This window comes from Oryctolagus cuniculus, chromosome 6 (assembly GCF_051225735.1).
Source record: "Oryctolagus cuniculus isolate XC-2025 breed Fujian yellow rabbit chromosome 6, ASM5122573v1, whole genome shotgun sequence".
NCBI lineage: Eukaryota > Metazoa > Chordata > Mammalia > Lagomorpha > Leporidae > Oryctolagus > Oryctolagus cuniculus.
Genome location: NC_142872.1, coordinates 78,893,455 through 78,918,313, shown reverse-complemented (window position 1 = coordinate 78,918,313; position 24,859 = coordinate 78,893,455). Strand labels below are relative to the sequence as shown.

General features: G+C 38.3%; 1 pseudogene; it reads left to right on the top strand.

Annotated features, from left to right (window-relative positions):
* The first annotated feature begins 5,261 nt into the window (after positions 1 to 5,261).
* LOC127490711 (serine/threonine-protein phosphatase 4 regulatory subunit 2 pseudogene) lies at positions 5,262 to 24,443 on the top strand (annotated as a pseudogene).
* The last annotated feature ends 416 nt before the right edge of the window (positions 24,444 to 24,859 follow it).

The window sequence follows — 24,859 nt, the reverse complement described above, 5'->3', positions numbered from 1 at the left end:
TATGAACATTGTAGAGTGTACTCAACACAAACTAAGATGACTACAATGTCACTAGGCAGCATACTCTCATGGGATCATTGTTGTTTTGCATTCTATTGTTGACTGAAGTGTTATTATGCTGTGCATGACTGAATTGCAGTAGCTGAATTCACAAACGTAGAATCAACAAATCAACTGTATTTTCTTAACTTTTAAGATGTGAGTGAGTTTTTGTGGTGAATCTCAGTGAAGTTAAGTAATCCAAAGCCATCAAAATTAGATTACAACTCAATTGTTGTTATCATAAGCCCCTGATTATGATTCAGAGTCTTACAAAGTTCTGGAGCATTTTAAGTTCACAATGAAAGCAATATTTGATTCATTGTTTAGTAAATATTTTCACTGAATAATTACAAGCTTTCTACCATTCTAGAGGCTTATAACATTGAAACGTTTATAAGGTAGATATACAATTTTTTAGTCACTGTCATGAACATATACTATTTGATCCTCCTGCCTACCTGAAAAGTCATTGGGACCCTAGCACCTAACTTCTGGGAACTGACTCATCAATAGGATGGGTAGGAGGCCTGAGAGCAAGGTCAACTCTCTAGATTCTGGGTGAGATCAGTTAAGGGGAGTGTGGGATTCCAGCCTAAGAAAAACTGGTTTGAGATCAAGGCAGAGGCCTGGAGCTCGGCTACATTATGAAATAAAAACCAGAAAACCGGATTTTGTTTTTATGACCCATCATGTAGGCTCCTTAACCATTCACCAGAATTGTGATCCCAGAGCTGCAGGTGGACCAGTTGGTCCAGCTAACCCAGCCCAATAGTGAGGTGAAACAGATGCCTATAGGATGTAGGGAGGATTCTGAAGGTAAACAGTAAGCTAAGCAAAGGAAAGGATGGTGTGGTTGACTAGATGTGTATGTAATAAGTTCATGTCATCCTACAGAGTTATGTTTCTTTTTTTCACTTTATACGTATTTAATTAAGCATAAACCAAAACAGAAAAAAAGATAAAGTGTCACCATCACTTTGTTTACAGGGAAGAATCAGGAAATGAAACAAATTACCAGGAAAACATTTTAAGATTATCCCAAAGTAGGCAGGTTACATAATGTTAACATTCAGATGCCAAAATTAAGTATTATTTTACTTAATCTACAAATGAAAAGAGGAATCAAAAGTTCATCCTGTTTAGTATAAGAAATTTTACATTAAATATATAGCGCTTTGTTTCTCAGACAACTTGGAGAAGAAAGATGTTTCTGTTACGCGATGACTAGAAAGTGTCAAATACAACCAAGCAGCTATGCTATAGCTCAGAAAGTACTATTAACCTCTTTTGGGCTAGTGCACATTTCAGTTTAATACAGAACTACATTTTGAGTTTTAGGAAGGCAGCAATAATTATATTTTGGCTTTTGTTCTAGAGCTTAACATAGTTAAAGCAACAGTTGAAGCATATTAGTGAAGGTAGTTAAAATTTAATGACAATCATCATAATCTCTTGCAACCTACATAAACTGAGGCTGGTGCTGCGGCTCACTAGGCTAATCCTCCGCCTTGTGGTGCTGGCACACCAGGTTCTAGTCATAGTCTTCTCTCCAAAAGCCTATTTGAGCACCTTGTGAGATTTATCGGAGCTCCAGCCTGCACAGTTTTCACCATTGATCTGGAGTACCTAGTCGCCAAATCTCAATAAGGAATATTGAGGAATATCCCATCAGGCTTCTGTGGCATTCATGCCCTCATTCTGGCTCTAACTATTCATCATTTAAAGGATGTCCTTCTGATGGTCACATTGGCTTCCCATGGAGTGTGATTACAAGGTGAGTGTGCCCAGCAAGGGCTGCTCCTCCACATGACCCAGAATTGCTAAGGCTCTCCTGGGTTCTGCACTTTAATCTCTGTGGGCCCAGTTAACATAGTTTTCTCCTGAGTGTGCTGGCCAGCCAGATTCTCAAGGCCAGAAGCCCTCCAATAGGCATTGTAAGGTTACCTGCCACTCAGTGGCTTCCCTGGAGCAAGTAGTGTTGACCCATGATGGTGTGGCTCCCTTGGCACAATGGAGCATAGATGTGAGACTCTTTCTGGTGCAGATAAGAAAGCCAAATTGTTTGGAGACTGTGGGACTTGTCCAAGCTGACATCAATAGTAATTGTCTGAGCTGGGACTCATTCATAATACTGCATCTACTAATGGGCTGAATTGTGTACCCTTAACATTAATTTGTTGAAGTTCTAAAGACCAGTGTTTTCTGTGTGACTGAATTTAGATATACAACCCTTTAAGGCTGTGGCATAGTAGGCTAAGCTTCCTCCTGTAGCGCTGGCATTGCATGTGGACATCTGTTTGTGTCCCAGCTACTCCTATTCCAATCCAGCTCTTGGCTTATGGCCTGGGAAAGTAGTAGAAGATGGCCCAAGTGCTTAGACCATTGTACCCACATGGGAGACCTGGAAGAATCCTGGCTTCAGATTGACCCAGCTCTGGCCACTGCAGCTATCTGGGCAGTGAGCCAGTGGATAGAAGAACTTTCTCTCTGTCTCTCCCTCACTCTGCAACTTTACTCTCAAATAAATAAATAATAAATAAAATCTTAGAAGAGGGCTCTTTAAGAGGGAAGTACAGTAAAATGAGGCTATTTCAGTAGCTTTAATCCATAAGGACTAGTGTCCTTATAAGAAGAGATTACAACAAAGACACAATCAGGAAGACCATATGAATTCACAGGGAGAAGATAGCCATCTACAAACGAAGGAGAGGCCTCAGGAAAAGCCAAAACTATCAACACCTTGTTCTTGAACACTCATACTCCAAAACTGTAATCAAATAAATCTGTGTTGTTTAACCCACTTGGTCTGTGGTGATTTGTTATGATAGCCCTAGCAAACTAAGATAGCATCAGACTTCCAAAGGTGATTTTCAGCCAAAGGAAATAAAAATTGAATAAGATTACATTTGCTATTTCAGTAGCATCAATGTCATTCACCAATATGACAGAATAAATGTGAATATTGAGAACACTTGCAGAGCCATTTGAGATACTATGCCTTGAGAATGACAAGGAGTAATGAGGTGATGCCAGTTACTCTTCAAGCAATAACAATACTTCCAGATAGTCAAGGAACTGAAATATTTTTTGAGTGAGAAAGAAGGAAAACGACATAGATGGATGTAATCTTGTATTTGAAGCATTTGTCAAAATCAGTCCTTTTAGTAAATTGAACTTTAGAATATGGTGTTATAATAATGGAGTTTTCTTAAAATGTGATTTATCTCAGTTGTATAGTAGGAAAAACTTTTTTAAAAAGATTATTTATTTGTAAGATAGAGTTACAGAGAGAGAAGGAGGGAGGGAAGGAAAGAAGGAGGGGGAAAGAGAGAGAGAGAGAGAGAGAGAGAGAGAGAGAATCCTCCATTTGTAGTTTCATTCCCCAAATGGCCACAACGATCAGAGCTGGGGAGCTGGGCCAATCCAAAGCCAGGAGGCAGGAGCTTCTTCCAGGTTTCCCACATGGGTGCAGAGGCCCAAGCATCTTCTGCTGCTTCCTCAGGTGCATTAGCAGAGATTTGGGTTAGAAGTGGAGCTGCTGATACTGGAACCAGTGCCCATATGAAATTTCAGTGCTGCAAGTGGTGGTCTTACCTGCTAAGCCACAGTGCCAGTCCCAATAATCGTGTTTTAACAGTACATATGCAAAAAAATGCTTGCACTTGAAATTGTGCTCTATTTTGATAACTTTCAGATTTCTTAGTTTGAGTCTTTTGATAAATCAGAAGTCCTAAAATCACATAAATTTGCTCACTTCCCATTCTCTCTTCAGCAAATTTACCAAGACCCAAAGGATGCAGGTACAGCGATGGCCTTCACTGTCTCTAATCTGTGACCCCTCACATGGTGGAAATGTTTGGTAGGATTTCAGAATTTTAGGAAATATAATACTTTATCGTCAGAAATTTTTAGAGAAGAAATCTGAGTAGAGCAAAATAAGTCAGGAAAGTAAACGAAATCATCCAACTAGGTTTTAAAGGAAAAGGATTGAAGGCTGGCGCCGTGGCTCAATAGGCTAATCCTCCGCCTTGCGGCGCCAGCACACTGGGTTTAGTCCTGGTCGGGGCGCCGGATTCTGTCCCGGTTGCCCCTCTTCCAGGCCAGCTCTCTGCTGTGGCCAGGGAGTGCAGTGGAGGATGGCCCAAGTCCTTGGGCCCTGCACCCCATGGGAGACCAGGATAAGTACCTGGCTCCTGCCATCGGATCAGCGTGGTGTGCCGGCTGCAGCACACCGGCTGCGGCGGCCATTGGAGGGTGAACCAACGGCAAAGGAAGACCTTTCTCTCTCTCTCTCTCTCTCTCTCTCACTGTCCACTCTGCCTGAAAAAAAAAAAAAAAAAAAAAAGGAAAAGGATTGAAAAAACTGGCTTTTCAGGTATCATACCCATCCTTACATCCTAGAAACAAATCATTGGTTGTTTTCAGGATTTCAGATTGCAATTAATAACAGCCTAACACTCAGGATAGTTTATTAGGCAGGAATTTATGTTATCTTAAAGCAAACCTTTAGTTGGTTATTTATTCAAATATATGGCTGAATCGGCATATCTGAATGGATTAATAAAGTAATTAGCAAATTCTAGCATAATATACTATAACCCCTACTCCAACATAGCAACTTCCTTTCTTGTTTCTGCTATATTTCCATCTCCCTATTAAACCCTCATAACATGAATTTCTGCAAAATAAAAATATTATCTTTTGTAATTAAAATCCTTTAAAATTTCTCCACACTCTCTCTTGTACATGGATAGTGTATGTCAAGATGTTGATAAACAGCTCATGAAAAACATGAGATATGCTGGCCTAACAAAGATGAACAATATCTCTTCCCACAGGAATTCTTAGTCTTTAATTTGTTATTGTGCCCCATGGGTCTAAAGGTAAATATACTGTACAGAGTTTCCCAAACATTTCGTCTGAAATCCCTCCATCATGGAGAACCTGTGAACATATCAAAGGTCCCACCTAAAAGTAGACTGTTCTGCAAGATCCAGCAGGGTCTTCATACCCTTCAAATCCTGTCCACTTTCCAAGCTCATGATCTGTCTGCCTTGTGTTCTACAGTTCTGCCAAGATTCTGTAATTCCTTGGATGCACTGTGATTTCTCTACAGAGAAATGGAAAGATGTCCATTTTCAATTTCTTCGAATTTTAAACTTCCACTTTAAAACAGAATTTTAAGAATATCATTTAAGGGGCCAGCGCCATGGCTGGCAATGGCTTGGGAACATTTTGAGAAGAGGAGTAAAAAGGAAGTTTGTCCTGTCCTGGATCAGTTTCTTTGTCATGTAGCCAAGACTGGAGAAACAATGATTCATTGGTCCCAATTTAAAGGCTATTTTATTTTCAAATTGGAGAAAGTGATGGATGATTTCAGAATTTTAGCTCCTGAATCAAGAGGTCTTCTGAATCCTAATGTCAAGTATATTCCCTTTGATGAAATGAAGGAAAGAATACTGAAAATTGTTACTGGATTTAATGGGAGAAGATGGATTATAGCTACTCTCCAGAACTGGTTACAGTTTCTTAGTATCCCTTTTACTATTCAGCTACTATGTGAATTGCTAACAGATTCAAGAAGAAGCAATACAGGAACAGACAAATTTCTCAGAGGAGTAGAAAAGAATGTGACGGCTGTTAGCTGTGTTTATCCTTCTTCAGAGGAAACCATTCTAATAGTTTACATAGAAGGAATGGTGTTATGTTTCCTGGAAATTCAACAAGCTATACTGAGAGGTCTAATATAAATGGGCATGGGACTCCCAGGCCAGTTAATAGACCAAAGGTTTTTTTGTCAGTTCCAATGACAACAAATGGTTTGCCTGAGAGCCCAGACAATAAAGAGTCAAACTTACAGCAAAATGAAGAGAAAAACCACAATGACTCTCAGGCATCTGAATTAGAAGGCTCCTTAGTGAGCCTCATTAAAAATAAACATCCAGATGAAAACGCTGTAGAAGCCAAGGGCCATGAAGTGAGAAGACTCAGGTTTGACAAAGAAGGGGAAGTGAGAGAGGCGGCTGGTCAGACAGCTCCCAGTGAGGGCTCACAGTGAGAGTTTCTGGACGCAGAAACAGAAGCCATGTCTTCACCTCAGGGTAAAGACAAAGAAAGCCACACTGCCAGGCAGCACTGTGCATAAGAGGAGGAAGAAGAGGAAGAAGAGGAAGACGAGTCTTTTACAGCATCAAGAGAAACGATCCCAGGAAGAAACAATCAAGAAAAAGGATCTGATGATGCCTTAACTGTGAGTGAAGAGACTTCTGAGGAAAATGATCAAATGGAGGATGCCGATGTGTCTCAAGCTATGAAAGATTTACATTCTTGTCTGGCGCCACAGCTCACTTGGCTAATCCTCCACCTGCGGCTATGGTATCCTGGGTTCTAGTCCCCATTGGGATGCCAGATTCTGTCCCAGTTGCTCCTCTTCCAGTCCAGCTCTCTGCTGTGGCCCAGGAAGGCAGTGGGGGATGGCCCAAGTGCTTGAGCCCTGTACCCGCCTGGGAGACCAGGAGGAAACACCTGGTTCCTGGCTTCGGATTGGCGCAGTGCACTGGCTGTGGAGGCTATTTGGGGAGTGAACCAATGGAAGGAAGACCTTTCTCTCTGTCTCTTTCTGTCTAACTCTGCCTGTCAAAAAAATTTACATTTTGAAGGTAGTGAAACTACAGGCCCTGTGAATAGTGGTTCTAACTGCCATGAAACAAGAAGGATCCAGCTCCAGTGAAACTGGAGAGATTCTGTCAGAGTCATCCATGGAAAATGATGATGAAGCCTGAGAAGTCCCAAAGGAGCCGATGGAGCAGGACTCACTGTTTAGAAGCACACACATGCAGTACTTTACATACAGTTCTGGTTTTACAATGTATAATACTTTTATGTGATACAGTGGACCTGTAGTTTTACAAGAGAAACAGGTTGGAAAGTACTTTAAACCCTGAAAGAGTTGTACACATAAAAACTATGAAGATCAGCTTCTCTGGGTCCAGCTTATCGCTCACTGTTTTTTTGGTCTGGTCAAATCAATGGTTTGTGTATAGATTTTTTTTTTTTAAATTTAGGATTAAAATTTTTTACTGGAAGGTAATGATTATAATTTTTGAAAGCTTTTTTGAGATTATCACATTCAGTTTACACATATACATGAAAGCTTTTTGTCTTGTCTGACAGCTCTAGCAGTTTTCCTGTTTTGGTCATAGTTTCAATATTTTAATGTGAATTGTAGGGTTTCATGCTGGTTTCCAGATTTTATTGTTTGTGTGTAATGGAGCTTTAAGCCACACAAACACACACACACACACACACACACACATATTATTCTAAGGGGGCGAATGTTATATTTTTCTGTTTCTGTAAGAGATGAATACAGTGTGTACTTTTTCCATTGGTAATGATTGAGTTCACCTCTTTCAGAAGACATTTTCTTTCTCTTCTGAGTAATTCAAATAAAATCTGGCCCTTGTCAAACCCTGGAAATCTTGTCTGGTGAAATACCAGGTTAAACACATTCCAAGAGATCTGAAGTTCTTTTGTATATTTCTGAGGCACCTTAGAAAAAGACATGGTTATTTATGAGAAGATGTTCTTATCTTGGAAATTGTGTTCCAACAGTAGCTTATTATTTTGTAGAATGAATGCTTATAAAGCTGACATGAGACCATCTCAGAGGAACTAGGCAGGTTCCGTGACTTTTTGCTTGCTTTCCTGAACATTGTGAATATTGGACATTTCTAAATTATTCTAGAGAATGCAAATGTCAATGTTATGAAACACCAGTGTACTGGAAGAATTAATATATTGCTTTAGTAATGTACCTGAGCTAATTGAGGCATTAAGCATGCATAGAAATCACCATAATTTGTATGACATTTTGAAGTGAATTAAATATTTTTGAACATGCTTCTTTGACAGCCAGTGTTATATTTTGCAAATCAACACAAACCACAATGATTATTCTAAACTCAATGTTTTCAAATTCACATACATTCAAATGTGAGCTGCAACTTCCCTTTCAAAATTACTGGCTGCCAAATTTATACCTGTTTCCTAAGCTGTACTTTTTGATATTAGCATTTTTTAAATTTCTGTAAAGTAGATTTTGTAGAATGTAATGTGTTTAGTGCCATTGTATAGTGGTATATAATTGCATAATTTCTGTGTATAAACTTGGCTTGGGCTTTCAATACAGTATTCATATAAAGCAATAAATATTAATGTTATTGTAGTTCATTTTTATCAAAATATATGAGACCATGTTTTTTAGTTTCAGATACCTGAAATACACAGATAAACTTATAAAACTGATGCAAATAATTCCTGACACTGTATCATATACTTTTGGGTCATTTAGAGGGAAACCACAACATTTTGCATTTTATTGACTAAAATTGCTATGACTAAGAATACCAAAATGATTTGGCTTCGTAAAAGTTTGTAGGATAATATATTACTGACTAACTTGACTGTCAAATTCACAGCAGCTAATAAAAATATTTATGAATATGTCTTATAGCTGAAATAAAAACTGAATAGTGAGTTCTGTACTCAAGAGGGAAGAAAAACTTTAATTTAAAAAAATTTTTTTTTTGCAAAAATGTTAAGATAGATGAAGCTAACGGGATATTTTGCCAATGAGAACAGATTTTACACATTTTAAGTTCAGAAATTCTTGAAATTTTCTCTAGAATATTTATTGTCAATACTTACTGTCAAAAAACCTATTCTTTAAGATCCTGTGACCTTTTGATATTTTTTGTTTTAATTGTGCCATGCACCATTTGTAAACAAGTTGATTTACCTTTGTTGGTTATTAGTTGAAGATTTAACATCATGACTTTTGAGATCTGTGGTTTTATTTGTAAACTTGCAATTAACTGTTTTTGCAAGGGCAGATGTATTTCTTTATTAAATAAAGTTCAATAATGGTGAATGTATCAAAATAACATCATTTAACTCTATTAGAAATCCTGCATTTTACTCTATAGTTTAATAGTTTTAATATTTATTAGATATTCATGTTGATCATAGATCAAGTTGTTGCTGTTAATACAGATAATTGTAGAATGCTAATGGAGTATCATCTTTAGGGTAGGTGGAATACTTCTGCAGTTAAATTGTGCAGGTGCTTTAGCAGGGCGCTGGATCAGAAGTGCAGCAGCCGGGACTTGAACTGGTGTCCTTACGGGATGCTGGGGCTGTAGGTCGGGGCTTTAACTTGCTGTGCCAAAGTGCTGATTCCTCAACATAGGAATTTAATGAGGAAAGCAAAAATTATTTCTCTACTCACAACACTTGTGATGAAAAAATGTGGGCTTTCCAAGGGATTCTATGCACACACTAAGTGGATGTTGCCATGGTTTGATCATGTCTTCCCAATCTAACATTTTAAAACCTAATCCCTGACTTGACAGGGTTGAGAAGTGGAGCCCCCCTGGAAAGAAGCCACCTAAGAAGGAAGGGTTGTCGGTGTTACAGTCCAAGATCAGGTGGCCCTATTCGTCTGGCATCTGATGAAGGTGATGGATTGCAGAAGGAGTGTAGTGAATCACACGATAAGTCAGGAGGTAGAAGTAGAGACTGCAGGCAAGCACCCTGAAGTCTGTGTGGTATCTCCTTTAAAAGTCAGTATGATTCATTCACAAAAGATGCATCTTAACAACACAAACTAATCCAATCCCTCGCCTAAGGCTCCAACTTCAAACACCACAATTGGATTAAGTCTCCACTCTATAAATATCCTAATGGTGACTTTGAAACTTAAGTTCCTCATGAATTGGTAAACTAAACCAGTTCAAAGATAACAGGACTAATAAAATGTTACCGGGTCATGAGGGTGGGGCCTGCATAAGTAGAATAAGAATGTGGGTCAGTTATCTCAAGAGTGACCAGATATGGTCTGTGATTACTTCAAATTTTACTTTATATGAGTGACATAATCATGTCTTCATTCAATTATTGTTTGTAGCAATTGCCTTTTGCTTTTTACTTACTAAACTCGTTTGGTGAAGCATTAAGCCTTTTTACTATAATGTAAATTTAAAAGATATTATCTCAAAAACTACAAAATAAAAGAAAGAAGGGGAGAATGAGGAAGAGAGGGAGAAAGGGAATATTATTATATGCTTAAAATTATATGTGTAAACTACACCTAATCTGTTAAAATCTAATTAAAAATAAAAATCAAAAAAGTGAGCCCACCCCTTGTGCTTTCTTTCTTGCATGTGTGCAGCTATTTTTATTCACAAGTTAAAAATTTTACCATTTGAATGATTGTGTTCTGACACATTTCATCCTTCACTCTCTTAACATACATTTTTTCTTTCTATTGTATAGTGGATAGTTTACAAAATTCCTGTTTAAAAGAACTCTAATATTCTTATCTTTGATAGACATAATGAATTGATTAGAACTATTTTATTGATTAGAAGCAAAAAGTTTAATAAGGAGTTTAACAAGAGATGCATGCAGAAAGAACAGAAAAAATTTAAAGAGGTGAGACAAGAAGGGAAGGGGTAGGGAGATGTGAAAAGTGAAGTTAGGAAAATAAACTGAAGGCCATATGGATACCGAGGGAAAAATTTGAATGCTTACTCATTAGTGTCTACAAGACATGTTTTGCTATTTTTAATATCGGAAGCCACCACTGAATAGTCAAATTTATAGGATAAAGTATTTACAAGAATAAATAAGTGAAAGGGTGAAAGTATAAATTGGTATGCCTTTTTCCAAGGACAGTTCAGTGTGTACTCTATGCCTTTCAATTCCATGTTGATGAATTTAACTTAAAGAAATTACTGGTAAAACAGAAAAAATGCACAAGGATATTTATGATGGTACAGTAGATCATGGAGAAAACCATGAAATAAGTAAGTCAGTAAGGAATTGTTTTAAAAATTATAAAATTGACACAAGCAAATACTCTGTGATAATTAAAAATGATGGTGTAAATATTTATAAACTGGTAAAGTTTAAAAGCATCTGGACTATGGCTTTCTTTCTTTTTTTCTTTCTTTCTTTTTCAACTTTTATTCAATAAATATAAATTTCCAAAGTACAACTTTTGAATTATAGCAGCTTTTCCCCCCATAACCTCCCTTCCACCCACAACCATCCCATCTCCCACTCCCTCTCCCATCCCATTCATCACGATTCATTTTTAATTAACTTTATATACAGAAGATCAACTTAGTATATACTAAGTAAAGATTTCAACAGTTTGCACCCACACAGAAACACAAAGTATAATGTACTGTTTGAGTAGTAGTTTTACCACTAATTTGTATAGTATAACACATTAAGGACAGAGATCCTACATGGGGAGTAAGTGTACAGTGGCTCCTCTTGTTGATTTAACAATTGACACTCCTATTAATGACGTCAGTAATCACCCGAGGCTCTTGTCATGAGCTGCCAAGGCTATGGGAGCATTTTGAGTTCACCAACTCTGATTTTATTTAGACAAGGCCATAGTCAAAGTGAAAGTTCTCTCCTCCCTTCAGAGAAAGGTACTGTATTATTTAAAAGAAGATAGGCATAGAAATAATTTTGTGAAAATATCTTTTATGTACACACACACACATATGTATAGATACACACGCATACATACACACAGAGAAAATATATAAAAGGATAGATACCAAATAGTAATGTAGCTTCTTTGCATCTGTTAGGAGTTTTTCAAGTACTTGTTACTTTACACCTCTATTTGAGGGTACATCAAAAAGTCCATGGAAAAAGGAATTAGAAACTAAGTTTATTTTGGCACAAAAATTTTTTTTAATTCATATATATAAGAGGTCTTCAAAAAAGTTCATGGATATGAGTATCAGGAGAAAACTATGCATGGATTTCAAAAATCAATTCGATTTCTTTTTTTAAAATATGTATTTATTTATTTGAAAGTTAGAGTTACACAGAGAGAAGAGGCAGAGAGAGGTCTTCTATCTGCTGGTTCACTCCGCAAAGTGGAGCAGCTGGGATGTGAACTGGTGCCCATATGGAATGACGGTACTGCAGGTGGCAGATTTACCCGCTATGCCACAGTGCCGCCCCCATAAACTTAGCTTTCAATCCTATTTTCTCATGAATTCTTTGAAGTACCCTCATATATTACCTAAAAGTGTATCGAGGTTCTGCATTACTTTCATTTCTGGAAGAAGATCCCAAAAAATCAGATGTGGTTTTCCTAGTCTGTGGAACTCAAATTTCTGATGAGTAGATGAGACACCCTGAGAACAAAGTTCTCCAGTGATGCGAGTTTGGCCTGAGGCTCCAGTCTTTGAGTGCGCCAATTATGAACAGAAGCCAGACTTTCCTGGATTCAATCTCTTTCTCTCTTTGAATCTGTGCTATGTCCATGTACTTCAGAATTCCTAGCCTTGAGATTTTTGAGGTCATGCTAACTTGGTTGGTGTTGAAAGCTTGTTTGAGGCTGTTCCTGAAATCCAGAAAAAGGCAAAATTCCACTGCTTATAAAAGGCATCATGGGATTGCACATCTTTAGTAAATTTCCAGTTAGCACAGAAGAGATGGGAGATGAACTACCAGCCAATTTGACATTGGAGTAACCTGAATATGAACTCATTTTGTCCTAGATGACTTGGAACCAGTTTTTTCTTCGTTAATCCTAAGGGAATTTCTTCATCTCCTTCACATCAAAACAGCCACTTTCTCTACTATCAGCTTTCAGTGAGTTTAACTTAGGAATGATTATGAACTGATCTACAGGTATCTATCTATCTATCTATCTATCTATCTATATTTCTATCTATCTACCAATTATCTATCCATCCTTCCATATATCCACCAAGTATGTAGAGATTTTTATCTCTAACCACCTCATGGTTTACAATTTATATTTTAATTTATAAAATGATGTACACTTAAGGGAAATGTCAGACAATACAGATATCATTTAAGTAAAAAGAAAAGTTCTCTGTTTAAATTTCACTCCACCCTTTACTTTCTTGGAGAAAACCACAATGATTTGATGTGTTTGTCTTCAGACACATAAATATACACCAACATTTTTCTCCTACAACACTAGCATTATGCTTTTTCTTTTAAAAACTTTTTTAAGCCTTCAATACTATTGTGATACATGGACATAAATGGTGGAAGTGTATGCCATAATATGGGGTCAACCATCATTTATTTAATAATAAATAAATGATGCCAAGTAGCAGCAGAACTGATGAAGGGTTTGGGGGCAGTTCACTGAACTGGGTGAAAACATTTCTTCTCCCAGTCACCTTCTTCTCTGCTTCCTCCAATGTGCACAGTATGTGATAAATGAGAACACCAGGTTCAAATTGGCTTCAGGCTGAGATTTTGACTGAGCTGGGAACATGCTCTGATATTCAGTCCCTCACCAGGGATCTCTTTGAACAGACAGACCTCCTCCAAGAGGCACATGTGTTCTTGTAAGGACATGGGGATCCATACAATATTGAATAACTTAGCATGAGACATTGAGTTAATGTAGTGCTAAAAATAGGAACAAAAGAACAGGGAGCTCAATGCACCTGCCACTTCCTCTAAAATGCAGTGATACTTCTGCCTCTGATATCTGTCTTAGAAATTCACATGAGAATTTTACTTTAAAATTTTATGATAGGAAATCCTTTGTCCTTTGCTGAAAAACTTCCCCAGGTGAAAACATGGAATATCAACCTACACCATGTAGATGTTTCTATTGTGACCTAGCATTGGTATTGGGAGAAAATAGCACCACAATTTTCCTTGTGGCTCCATTGAGCTAAATTAGATCCCTTAGAGATAAATTCATAGCATGTAAAGTTTCACAAAAATTTTCACATGCTATAAATAATGATGATTCGTTGATTTCAATTTTCCCACTTACTGGTATTGTCATCATCTTTTGTCTTGACAGTTTCAAAGTTGTCAGTGTGTTGAAATAGAACAGTAGGCTCTACTCATCTAATAAAGCTGTGGATCATGAGAGATAATTGTTTAAGCTGTTGTGGAATAACAGCCTCATGGAGTAAAATTGAGAGTGAAGAAGTTGTTGTCAGCAAAGCATTTCGACACAGAGCCCGAGTGATGAGGGGTTGATAAAGCAAACTCATTCATATATGAATTGATTCACTCAAACTATTTCTATTGAATGCCTACTAGGCACTGAACGACAGGTCAGCAATAAGGAGATGAGGTCCCTGATAACATGGATCTTGTGTTTCAACAGATAGTATGAAAACAATGTGAAGAAGCTTACAACAAAAGGCAGAGTGCCACTCCTTTGGAGATGCTCACAATTGATGACTGTACTTGGAAGGAGGTAGTACCAATTGGGAGAATGAAGCTGCGATTGCAGTCACAGAGACCACAGAATAGAACAGTGGTGACTTTGGGTGTTTCCTGGTATTTTAAGGGATGATGAAACTTTCCTGACTTAACCAGCATGGTCTTGATTCTTTTCAGAGTAAAAACACTTTGAGATACAGTGGTTGCTTACAGCTCTGTCTCTACTGTTGAGAAGCAGTTTTTTTCCTTTTTACTATCATTGAATTCTTTAAATAGTGTATAGTTAATATTATGAGTATAAAATAAACTGAAAGTACATCATTGTAAAAAAAGAAACAACAAGAAAGGAAATAGAGGGGAGTGTGGGAGAATACGTGTGAGGGAAGCATCCCTATGCTCTTAAATCTCTAAATATGAAATACATGAAATTTGTTCACCTTAAAAAAGAAGCAAGAGCAAAATACATGGGAGCAGATAAGACGTGGCATTTCTGGATTTTTGCTTGAATAATAACTTACATTCTGAAATGTAAAAGCCAGATAATCAGTGATGCTGATCTTCTTATTGTCTCACGGCCTGATAGAGCCATCAAATGGAAAATGAGCACCCTTTTAAACATACTTTCCTGATTTTTTTTTGGTAATGAAATTCACAGATGTGTAGACTACCTGATCATTTTAATTCCTTTTTTAAAAAAATTTTTATCTAAGTTATACAAATTTCATGTATTTTTATACACAGATTTGTGAACATAGTGATACTTCCTAACCTACTTTCCCTCCCGCCCAGACTAAAATCTTTTTTTTTTTTTTTTGACAGGCAGGATGGACAGTGAGAGAGAGAGAGAGAGAGAGACAGAGAGAAAGGTCTTCCTCTGCTGTTGGTTCACTCTCCAATGGCCGCCACGACCAGCGCATCACGCTGATCCGAAGCCAGGAGCCAGGAGCCATGTGGGTGCAGGCCCCAAGGACTTGGGCCATCCTCCACTGCATGCCCGGGCCACAGCAGAGAGCTGGACTGGAAGAGGGGCAACCGGGACAGAATCCAGTGCCCCGACTGGGACTAGAACCCAGTGTGCTGGCGCCGCAGGTGGAGGATTAGCCTATTGAGTCGCGGCGTGGGCCCCAGACTACAATCTTTCTTCCTTCTCTCTCTCCCATTTCCACTTCTGATTTTTAAAAAGACCTACTTTCAGTTTAATAATGATCATAAAGTTAACTTACACTAAGTAAATGAGTTCAACAAGCAGTGCAAAGAAAAAAAATACTGTTTCTCAACAGAAAAGACAAGGACTATAATCCATCATTGAATCTCAAAATGTCCATTTCACTCCAATGCATTACATTTTAGGTACTCTATTAACAACTTCAGATAAGGGAAAATATATGATAACTGTGTTTTTTGGACTGACTTATTTCACTAAGTATAATGGCTTCTAGTTGCACCCATTTTATTGTGAAATACAGGATTTCATTTTTTTTTTTTTTACAACTGAGTAGTACTCCATGGTGTGTGTGTGTGTGTGTGTGTATATATATACACACCATACTTTCTTTATGCAGTCAACAGTTGATGGAAAACTGGGTTGATTCCATATCTTAGCTATTGTGAACTGTGCTGCAGTGAACATGGGGGTACAGATAACTCTTTCATATGCTAATTTCCTTTGGTTTGGGTAAATTTCCAAAGTGGGATCACTGTATTATGCAGTAGATGTATATTCAGATTTAAAAAAAAATATTTATGCGGGTGGGAGGGAAGTTATGGGGGGAAAGCCATTGCAATCCATAAGCTGTACTTTGGAAATTTATATTCATTAAATAAAAGTTAAAAAAATATTTATTTATTTATTTATTTGAGAGGTAGAGTTATAGACAGTGAGGAGAGACAGAGAGAAAGATCTTCCTTCTGTTGGTTCACTCCCCAGTTGGCCGCAATGACTGGAGCTGCACTGATCCGAACCAGGAGCCAGGCACTTCTTCCTGGTTTCCCATGTGGGTTCAGGGGCCCAAGGACTTGGACCATCTTCTACTGCTTTCCCAGATCATAGAAGAGAGCTGGATTAGAAGTGGAGCAGCCAGGATAGAACCAGCGCCCATATGGGATGCTGGCTCCACAGGCAGACGATTAACCTACCGCACCAAGGTACCAGCCCCTATATTCATTTTTTTTTATTTTTATTTTTTTTTATTTTTTTGACAGGCAGAGTGGACAGTGAGAGAGAGAGACAGAGAGAAAGGTCTTCCTTTGCCGTTGGTTCACCCTCCAATGGCCGCCGCGGCCGGCGCGCTGCGGCCAGCGCACCGCGCTGATCCGATGGCAGGAGCCAGGAGCCAGGTGCTTTTCCTGGTCTCCCATGGGGTGCAGGGCCCAAGCACCTGGGCCATCCTCCACTGTACTCCCTGGCCACAGCAGAGGGCTGGCCTGGAAGAGGGGCAACCGGGACAGAATCCGGCGCCCCGACCGGGACTAGAACCCGGTGTGCCGGCGCCGCTAGGCGGAGGATTAGCCTAGTGAGCCGCGGCGCCGGCCCCCTATATTCAGATTTATAAAGTATCTCTATACTATCTTCCACAGTGGTTGCACCAGTTTACATTCCCACCAACAGTGGATTAAGTACCTTTTCCCCCACATCCTCACCAGTATTTTTTGTTTGTTGATTTCTATATGAGAGCCATTCAAACTGGGGTAAGGTAAAACATCATTGTGGTTCTGATTTGCATATTCCTGATAGCTAGTGATCCTCGAACTTTTTTTTTCCATTGTCAATTTTTATTTCTTCTCTTGAAAAATGCCTGTTCAAGTCTTTTGTCCATTTCTTAACTGGATTGTTTGTTTTGCTGTTGAGTTTCTTGAATTCTTTATAGATTCTGGATGTTAATCCTTTATCAGTTGCATAGTTTTAAAATATTTTCTCCCATTCTGTTGGTTGCCTCTTCATTTTGCTGAGTGTTTCTTTTGCGATGCAAAAGCTTCTCAATTTGATATAATCCCATTTGTCAATTTTGGCTTTGATTGCCTATGCCTCTGGGGTCTTTTCCAAGAAGACTTGCTTATGCCCATGTCTTGCAGGGTTTCCCCAATGTGCTATAACAATTTGATGGTATTGAGTCATAGATTTAGATCTTTAATCCATTGTGAGTGAATTTTTGTGTAAAGTGTGAGAGAGAAGTCTTGCTTCATCTTTCTGCATGTGGAGATCTAGTTTTCTCAGGACCATTTGTTGAAGAGGCTGTCCTTGCTTCAGGGATTGATTTTAGCACCTTTGTCAAAGATAAGTTAGTTGTAGATGTCTGGGTTGATTTCTAGATGTTGTATTCTGTTCCATTTGTCCACATGTCTGTTTTGGTGCCAGTACCTGGTTGTTTTGATTGCAACTGCCTCACAGTATGTCTTGAAATCTGCTGTTGTGATACCTACAGTTTTGTTTTTATTGTATATTATTGCTTTAGATATTTGGGATCTCTTGTGTTTCCATATGAATTTTAGCATTATTTTATCTATATCTGGAAAAAATGTCATTAGTATTTTAATTGGGATCACATTGAATCAGTAAATTTGTTTTGGTAGTATGGACATTTTGATGATATTGATTCTTCCAATCCATGAATATGGAAGATTTTTTCATTTTTTAATGTTTCCTTCTATTTCTTTCTTTAATGTTTTGTAATTTTCATAGTAGAAATCTTTGATTTCCTTGGTTAAAATTATTCCAAGTATTTAATTCTTTTTGGAGCTATTGTGAATGGAACCAATCTTAAAAGTTCTTTCTCAGCCATGGCATTATCTGTGTATGCAAAGAATACTGATTTTGTGTGTTGATTTTATGTCCATCCACTTTACCAAACTCTTTTATGAGTTACAATAGTCTTTCGGTGGAGTCTTTTGGATCCCCTATATATAGAATCATGTCATCTACAAATAGGGATAGTTTGACTTCCTCCTTTCCAATTTGTGTCACAGTGATTTATTTCCTTTCTTTTCTTTTCTTTCCTTTCTTTTTTTTTTTTTTTTCTTAATGGCTGTAGATAAAACTTCCAGGACTATATTAAATAACGATGGTGACAACGGGCATCTGTGTCTGGTTCTGGATCTTAGGGAAAACGCTTCCAGCTTTTCACCATTCAAAAGGATGTTGGCCATGGGTTTTTCATTAATTGCTTTGATTGTGTTGAGGAATGTTGCTTCTATACTCAGTTTACTTAAGGGTTTCATCACAAAAGGGTGTTGTATTTTATCAAATATTTTCTCTGCATTTATTGATATGATCATATGGTTTTTGGTGATGCAGGTTTCATAGGAAGAGTGTGGGAGGATTCCCTCCCTTTCAGTGGTTTTGAATAGCTTGAGAAGAATTGGAATTAGTTCTTCAGTGTCTGGTAGAATTCAGTATTAAAGCTGTCCAATCCTGGGCTTTTCTTTGTTTGGAGGGTCTTTGTTACTAATTCAGCTTCTGCTTTGGTTATTGGTCTCTTTAGATTTTCTGTCTTCATAACTGAATTTTTGTCCTTCAACCTATTCATTTCTTCTAGGTTTCCTAATTTGTTGACGTACAACTTTTTGCAGTATTTCCTGCTAATTATTTTCATTTCTGTGGTATATGTTGTTACATTTCCTTTTTCCTCTCCGATTTTCTTTATTTGGGTCTTTCTCCCCCTTTTTTCATTGTTTAGTTGGGCCAATGTTTTATCAATTTTGCTTGTTTTCAAAAATCCAGCTCTTTATTTCACTTATTTTTTGCACTATGTTTTAGTTTCAAATTAGTTTCTTCTCTAATTTTAATTATTCATTTCCTCCTACTAATTTGGTGTTTGGCTTGTTGTTGTTTACCTGTGTCCTTGAGATGCACTGATAGCTCATTTATTTGGATTTTCTTTCCAATTTTCTTATGTAAGCATCACTTACTATAAACTTCCTTCTTAACATTAATTTTGCTGTATATCCATAAGTTTTGATATGATGTATTGTCATCTTCATTTGTTTCCAGAAATTTTTTGCTTTCTCTTTTGATTTCTTCTGTGACCCACTGTTCATTCAGGAGCATGTTGTTCAGTTTCCATGTGCTTTCATATGCTCTAGAGATTCTTGAGTTGCTGATTTCCAGATTCATTCCACTGAATGAGTCAGAAAAGATGCATGGCATGATTTTGATTTTTTTAATTTGGTAAGAATTGCTTCATGGTCTAGCATATGGTCTATCCTAGAGAAAGTTTCATGCACTGATGAGACAAATGTGTATTTTGCAGCTGTGGATTGAAAAGTTCTGTAGATATCAATTAGGTTCATTGGGTCTATGGTGACAATTAGCTCTGTTGCTCCTTTATTTATTTTCTGTCTAGTTTATCTGTCCATTGATGAGAGTGGGGTATTGAATTCCCCCAGTACTATTATATTAGAGTTTATATCTCCCTCTAGGTCCATTAACATTTGTTTTAAATAGCCAGGCACCCTGGCATTGGGTGTATATACATTTTTTATAGTGGTATTTTCCTGTTGAATTGTTACCTTAATCATTGCATAGTGCCCTTCTCTGTCTTTTAACAGTTTTTATGTTAAAGTCTATTTTGTTTTATATTAGGATGGCTACACAACTCTTTTTTGCTTTCCCTTGCATGGAATATGTTTTTCTATCCTTTCACTTTTAGTCTATGGGTATCTTTGTTGGAGAGATGTGTTTCATGTAGGCAGAAAATAAATGGGTATTGTTTTTTTGATCCATTCATCTGGCCTGCATCTTTTAACTGGAGAGTTGAGAACACTACATTCAAGGTGGCTACTGATAAGCAAAGACTTGGCCCTATTATTGTTCCATACATATTCTTATTTTTATTTGAATTTCTTTTGTACTTTTACTGGAGGATTTTTTGACTTCACATTCTTGCATAACTATGGTTGCTTTTATGTGTTTCTTTGTATAGCACATCCTTAACCATCTTTTCTAAGGCTGGATGGGTGGTGACAAATTCTTTCAATTTCTGTTATGGAATGTCTTTATTTCACCTATATTCACAAATGAGAACTTTACAGGGTACAGTATTCTGAGTTGACAGCTTTTTTTTTTTCCTTTTAAGATTTGGAAATGTCTCACCTTTCTCTTCTAGCCTATAGGATTTCCAAGGAGAAGTCAGCTGTGAGTATAATTGGAAATCTCTGAAGGTAATCTGGCATCTGTCTCATGTACATTTTATAATCTTTTCTTTATGTTTTACTGCGGAGAGTTTGACTGCAATGTGTTGAGGTAAAAATCTTTTCTGATCATGTATGTTAGGAGTCCTGTGTGCTTCCTGTACTTGGATGTCAATTTCTTTCTCTAAATTGGGGAAGTTTTCTGTAATTATTTCAGTAAATCAGGCTTTCTAGTCCATCTCTCTTTCCAGACATTCAGAAGCTCCTAAGACCCCTATGTTTGGTCATTTAATAGTATCCTATAGATCTCCAACACTCTTTTTAAGTTTTCTAATTTCTTTTATTTTCTTGATCTAGTTGAAAGATTTCCACAAATTTGCCTTCTAGCTTTGATAGTGTTTCTTCTGCCTCACCAACTCTGTATTAAGGCTTTCCACTGCATTTTCTATTTGATCTATTGAATTCTTCATTTCTAATATTTCATTTGATTTCTCTTAAAATATCAATTTCTTTGGAAAAATTTCATTCATGTTGTCTATGGTTTTCTTTAGTTCATGGATTTGCTTCTGATTGCTTTTGAGTAATCCTATGATTAATCTTTTGATTTCCATTTCTGACATTTCATCTATCTCCTCATCTTCACATTCTAATATTGAAATGTTGTTGTGTTCCTTTGGGAACACATGCTGTCTTCCTTACTCTTGTTTCTTGAATTTCTGCAATTATTTTTAGGCATATGTGGAATTACTTATTGATTTTTTTCCTCTGATAGCATTTATCTTTGAATTATGCCTCTCTGGCTTAGTGGAATATCAGCTCTTTCAATGAATACCAAGAGGTGTGTGCTGCATGTGGCCAGGGAGCTCTGATCAGTGCTCCAGGGTGGGGTGAGTGTCCAGGATAACACCCAAATTGGATGTGGTAAATCTCTTGTTAACAGAAGGAAAGGAATGTTCATCTCTGTTGGTGTGATCACCCCCTCATCTCCTCTCCTCCAAGCTGAGCAATGCCCAGATGTTAACCTCAAGTGCATTCAATACTCATCCGCATCACTATATGAACTGCACAAATGATATCTGTAGTCCTTACCCTGAGCACAACTCCCACTGAAATGATTCACCCCAGGCAACCATGGATCTTAGAGTGTGTGAAACCACACCCAGTGATTGCCTAGACTCTTATGTAGCCATCAAGTCCCCAAAGTCTCAGGTGGGAACTCCCAAGGTGCCCACAGTCACTGGGTGCAGAAGTTCAGTTCTGCCCTGTCACCTGTCCAGTCAACGGAGAGGCAGATGTTCCCCAAGCCAGCTCTGCTTAGGCAGCTTGAGCCTCGGAGCCTGTGCTACGTTGGGAGGCTAGGGGCTCCTCACAGTCCTATGTGGCTGCCCAGCCACTTGTCTATCCTACCAGCCAGTCTCAAAGTTAGTGGGGGCTGTGAATTTTTCACTGTGGTAGAATCCCTTGATCACATGCATATATAACAGCCACTGGGCGAATGTTGCCCTCTCCCTGCCACTGCTGCCAGTACTGCTGAGAAGGTGGCATCCTGTCAAAGCCAGTTGCTGTTTGCATGCACAAGGACTTCCACAGGTGCAGCCCAAGCCCAAAATGGCCCCCACCCTTTCTCAGCTGGGCAGTGGGTACTGTTGTGGGGAGGATGAGGTGAAATAGATGTGCCCTTTTTACTTCCGCTGGGTCCGTGGAAAACCACTACTAACCGCTAGCCACTAGGGCTCCAATCTGGACTCACCCCACCCTCTCCCTCAGGTTATATCACCACAGGTTGCTGTAGTTTGGTCTCATCTCTATCTCCAGCTGCTGCCCGTTCTGGCTCTCAGCTGCCGCAGTCCTGTGTTGTGTCTGTGTTTGTGCTGTGCATCTGTACCTTCCACATAGGTCCACAGCATTCCTCTTCCTTTTGTAGAGTTTCCAGTGCGGTTTTCTCTCTGATTCTCTGATTCTTTCCTGAGAGTGCACTTCCTACACTTTTTTTTTAACTCTTTATCCCGAGCCTAGTGCAGTATGTCCTTCCCCAATTTACCATCTTCGAGTCTCTCCATTTTCATTCTTAAGTTTTAGTATTTTGACTCCATGGGGAACCAAAACTACTCTTGGATTTGCATAGTAGAATACAAAGCCAACGCAGTAGCCTCATGCCTTAGCTAGAGCTTTCATAATGAACAGAAAATATTAGCTTGCAAATGGAAGAGGATTCAGTCTTCCGGCCAAAGTCCATAAAAGCCTTTATTTTGGAAAATTAAAGGGATGATTTTCATTATGTAGATGAAGGTCTTCCTTCCTAAGCTTAATGAAGGGTTTTGCTACTTAGAAGAACCATTTTCCCCCAAAAGCTTACTTTCCATTATTCCAAATAATTAATCAGAATTGGAACAACTTGCACATATTAGTTATTCTGAAATATGTCTATCGATTCCTTTGTGCTAGAACTTGGATCTCAGGGGAAATGAGAAATGATCTAAGTGTCAAGAATTTACCAAAAAATGTGAGTAAGGCTTGCTTAGGGACCTCTAGTGTCCAGGTTCTAACCTCAAGCTTCTTCAACTTGACCTACACATGTAATTAGTGATGTTTTTAATATACTCAAGACTGTCATGCTAATTGAAAGGAAAGGGCTCTTGCTCTGTAATCTCAAAATAAGCACCTAGATCTGGTACTGACTCATTTGGGGGTTGTTTCTATTAGAAAAAGCTACTTTCTGTAATAAGAAATCTCCAAAATACCACTGGCTTAGCAATAACAGATTTATTTTTTTCATCCAAGTCATAGTTCAGTGAGGGCCAATGTTGTCCATGTTGAGGCTCTGCTCCTTCAGACTCTGACATCTTCCAAGCCCTCAAAGTTCACTTACAAATCTCTGAATCTGGCTGGTAAGACAAGAAAGAGTATAAAGGACCAAGCAAGAGTTCTAGTGGCCAGTCCAGAGAAGTGGATGTCTCTTCCTCCCACATTCTATGCTGAACCCATCCCTGTGGTCACACTTAACTTCAAAGGAGATTAGAAAGTATATTTAACTTTGTGCCCAGGAAGAAAAGAAAATGGTTCAGCTTGCATAAAGACTGTCATTGCTAGAGGAATGCTGGATGAATTGCCTGGATTAAGCATCTGTTACCTGTTACAGTCCTTTTGTTAGGCAGGTCCTATGGAGGTTATATAATTAATTACCCACTAAAATTTCTACCACCAAGTTTATTTGCTAATTAGAAGAATAAGTCCCACATAGAGATAGCTGTAAAACATGGCAGTTTGTAATGATTATCTGATATGAGGAAAGGGACTGCAAAAGTATTGAGTTGATGGGGAGAAAAATACCTTCTGGATATAGGAGAGGCTGATGCTGTGAATTGTATGTGTCTCAGGTACCTAAGATTCTACAGAAACTGAAGGGATGCCATTAACGTCCCTCCAAACTCATCAGCCCTTTGCTGTGGTCACTTCAGGCAAACAGCATTCATTTCCCAAACCTCCAGGTTTCAGACTTTAAAATAGGGACACTATCTTTAAGGATGTGAGAATCCATCCAACACATATTCATGGATCAATCAACTCCACATTGGTTTCTGTTCTATGCATGAGAGATGTAACATTAGAAAAATAGGCAAACATCCCTGCCTTCAAGGAGCTTTAGTGGATTACAGAACATCAACTCAATACAAACATTGCTTTGCAGATGTTTGGCAACATCTGTGGGATCAATGGAAGCTGCCTGTCTGAATTGCCAAGAGAGTCACCAGCCACCCCCACATAAACAAACTGAGGCAATGGAGTATGTCACTGTGTGGTTGCCATGGTGAAAGCAATGATATCTACAGCTCAGTGACTTTTGATTTTGGGTGCGAATTTAAAACCACTTAGCTTGTCCTTGGCATGAAAATCTTGACACATACTCCTTGTTCCTCCTATCTAGGGAACAGGTGTGTCCTCTTGTGCTGGCCTCTGCAGCTTTTAGAGATAAAGGCTTCTCTTCGATGACTTTCCCACCTCCACCTTGACATAAAGGAACCCTCCCAACTCATTTTGAACACACAAACACACATACCATCTGACTGGCTTGTGTGTTGTAGTGATAACAAGCTGATAGAAATTAATGGAGGTGTTACATCTTCTCAGTTGAAGATTAGGTTCTAAATCTCAAATTGGGGCCCCTTGGTTATTTCTGTGTAACTTACCCTAAATAGACTGCTACAACGCTTCTTCAAGAGTCTCCAGTAAACACTTAAAAGGATTTCTTTAGCTTTTGTGGATGGCAGACTGCTGTTTCTTTGGAATGTGATTGATTGTGAGTAGTCATGAATTAGTTTAGTTTTATCCAAGTTATTGTCAAAATAAAAAAATGGAACTTAGGAGTACTTATTGGAAAATATTACTGCCAGGTGGGAGGAAGGGAGCTATTGCAATTTGGGAAGGG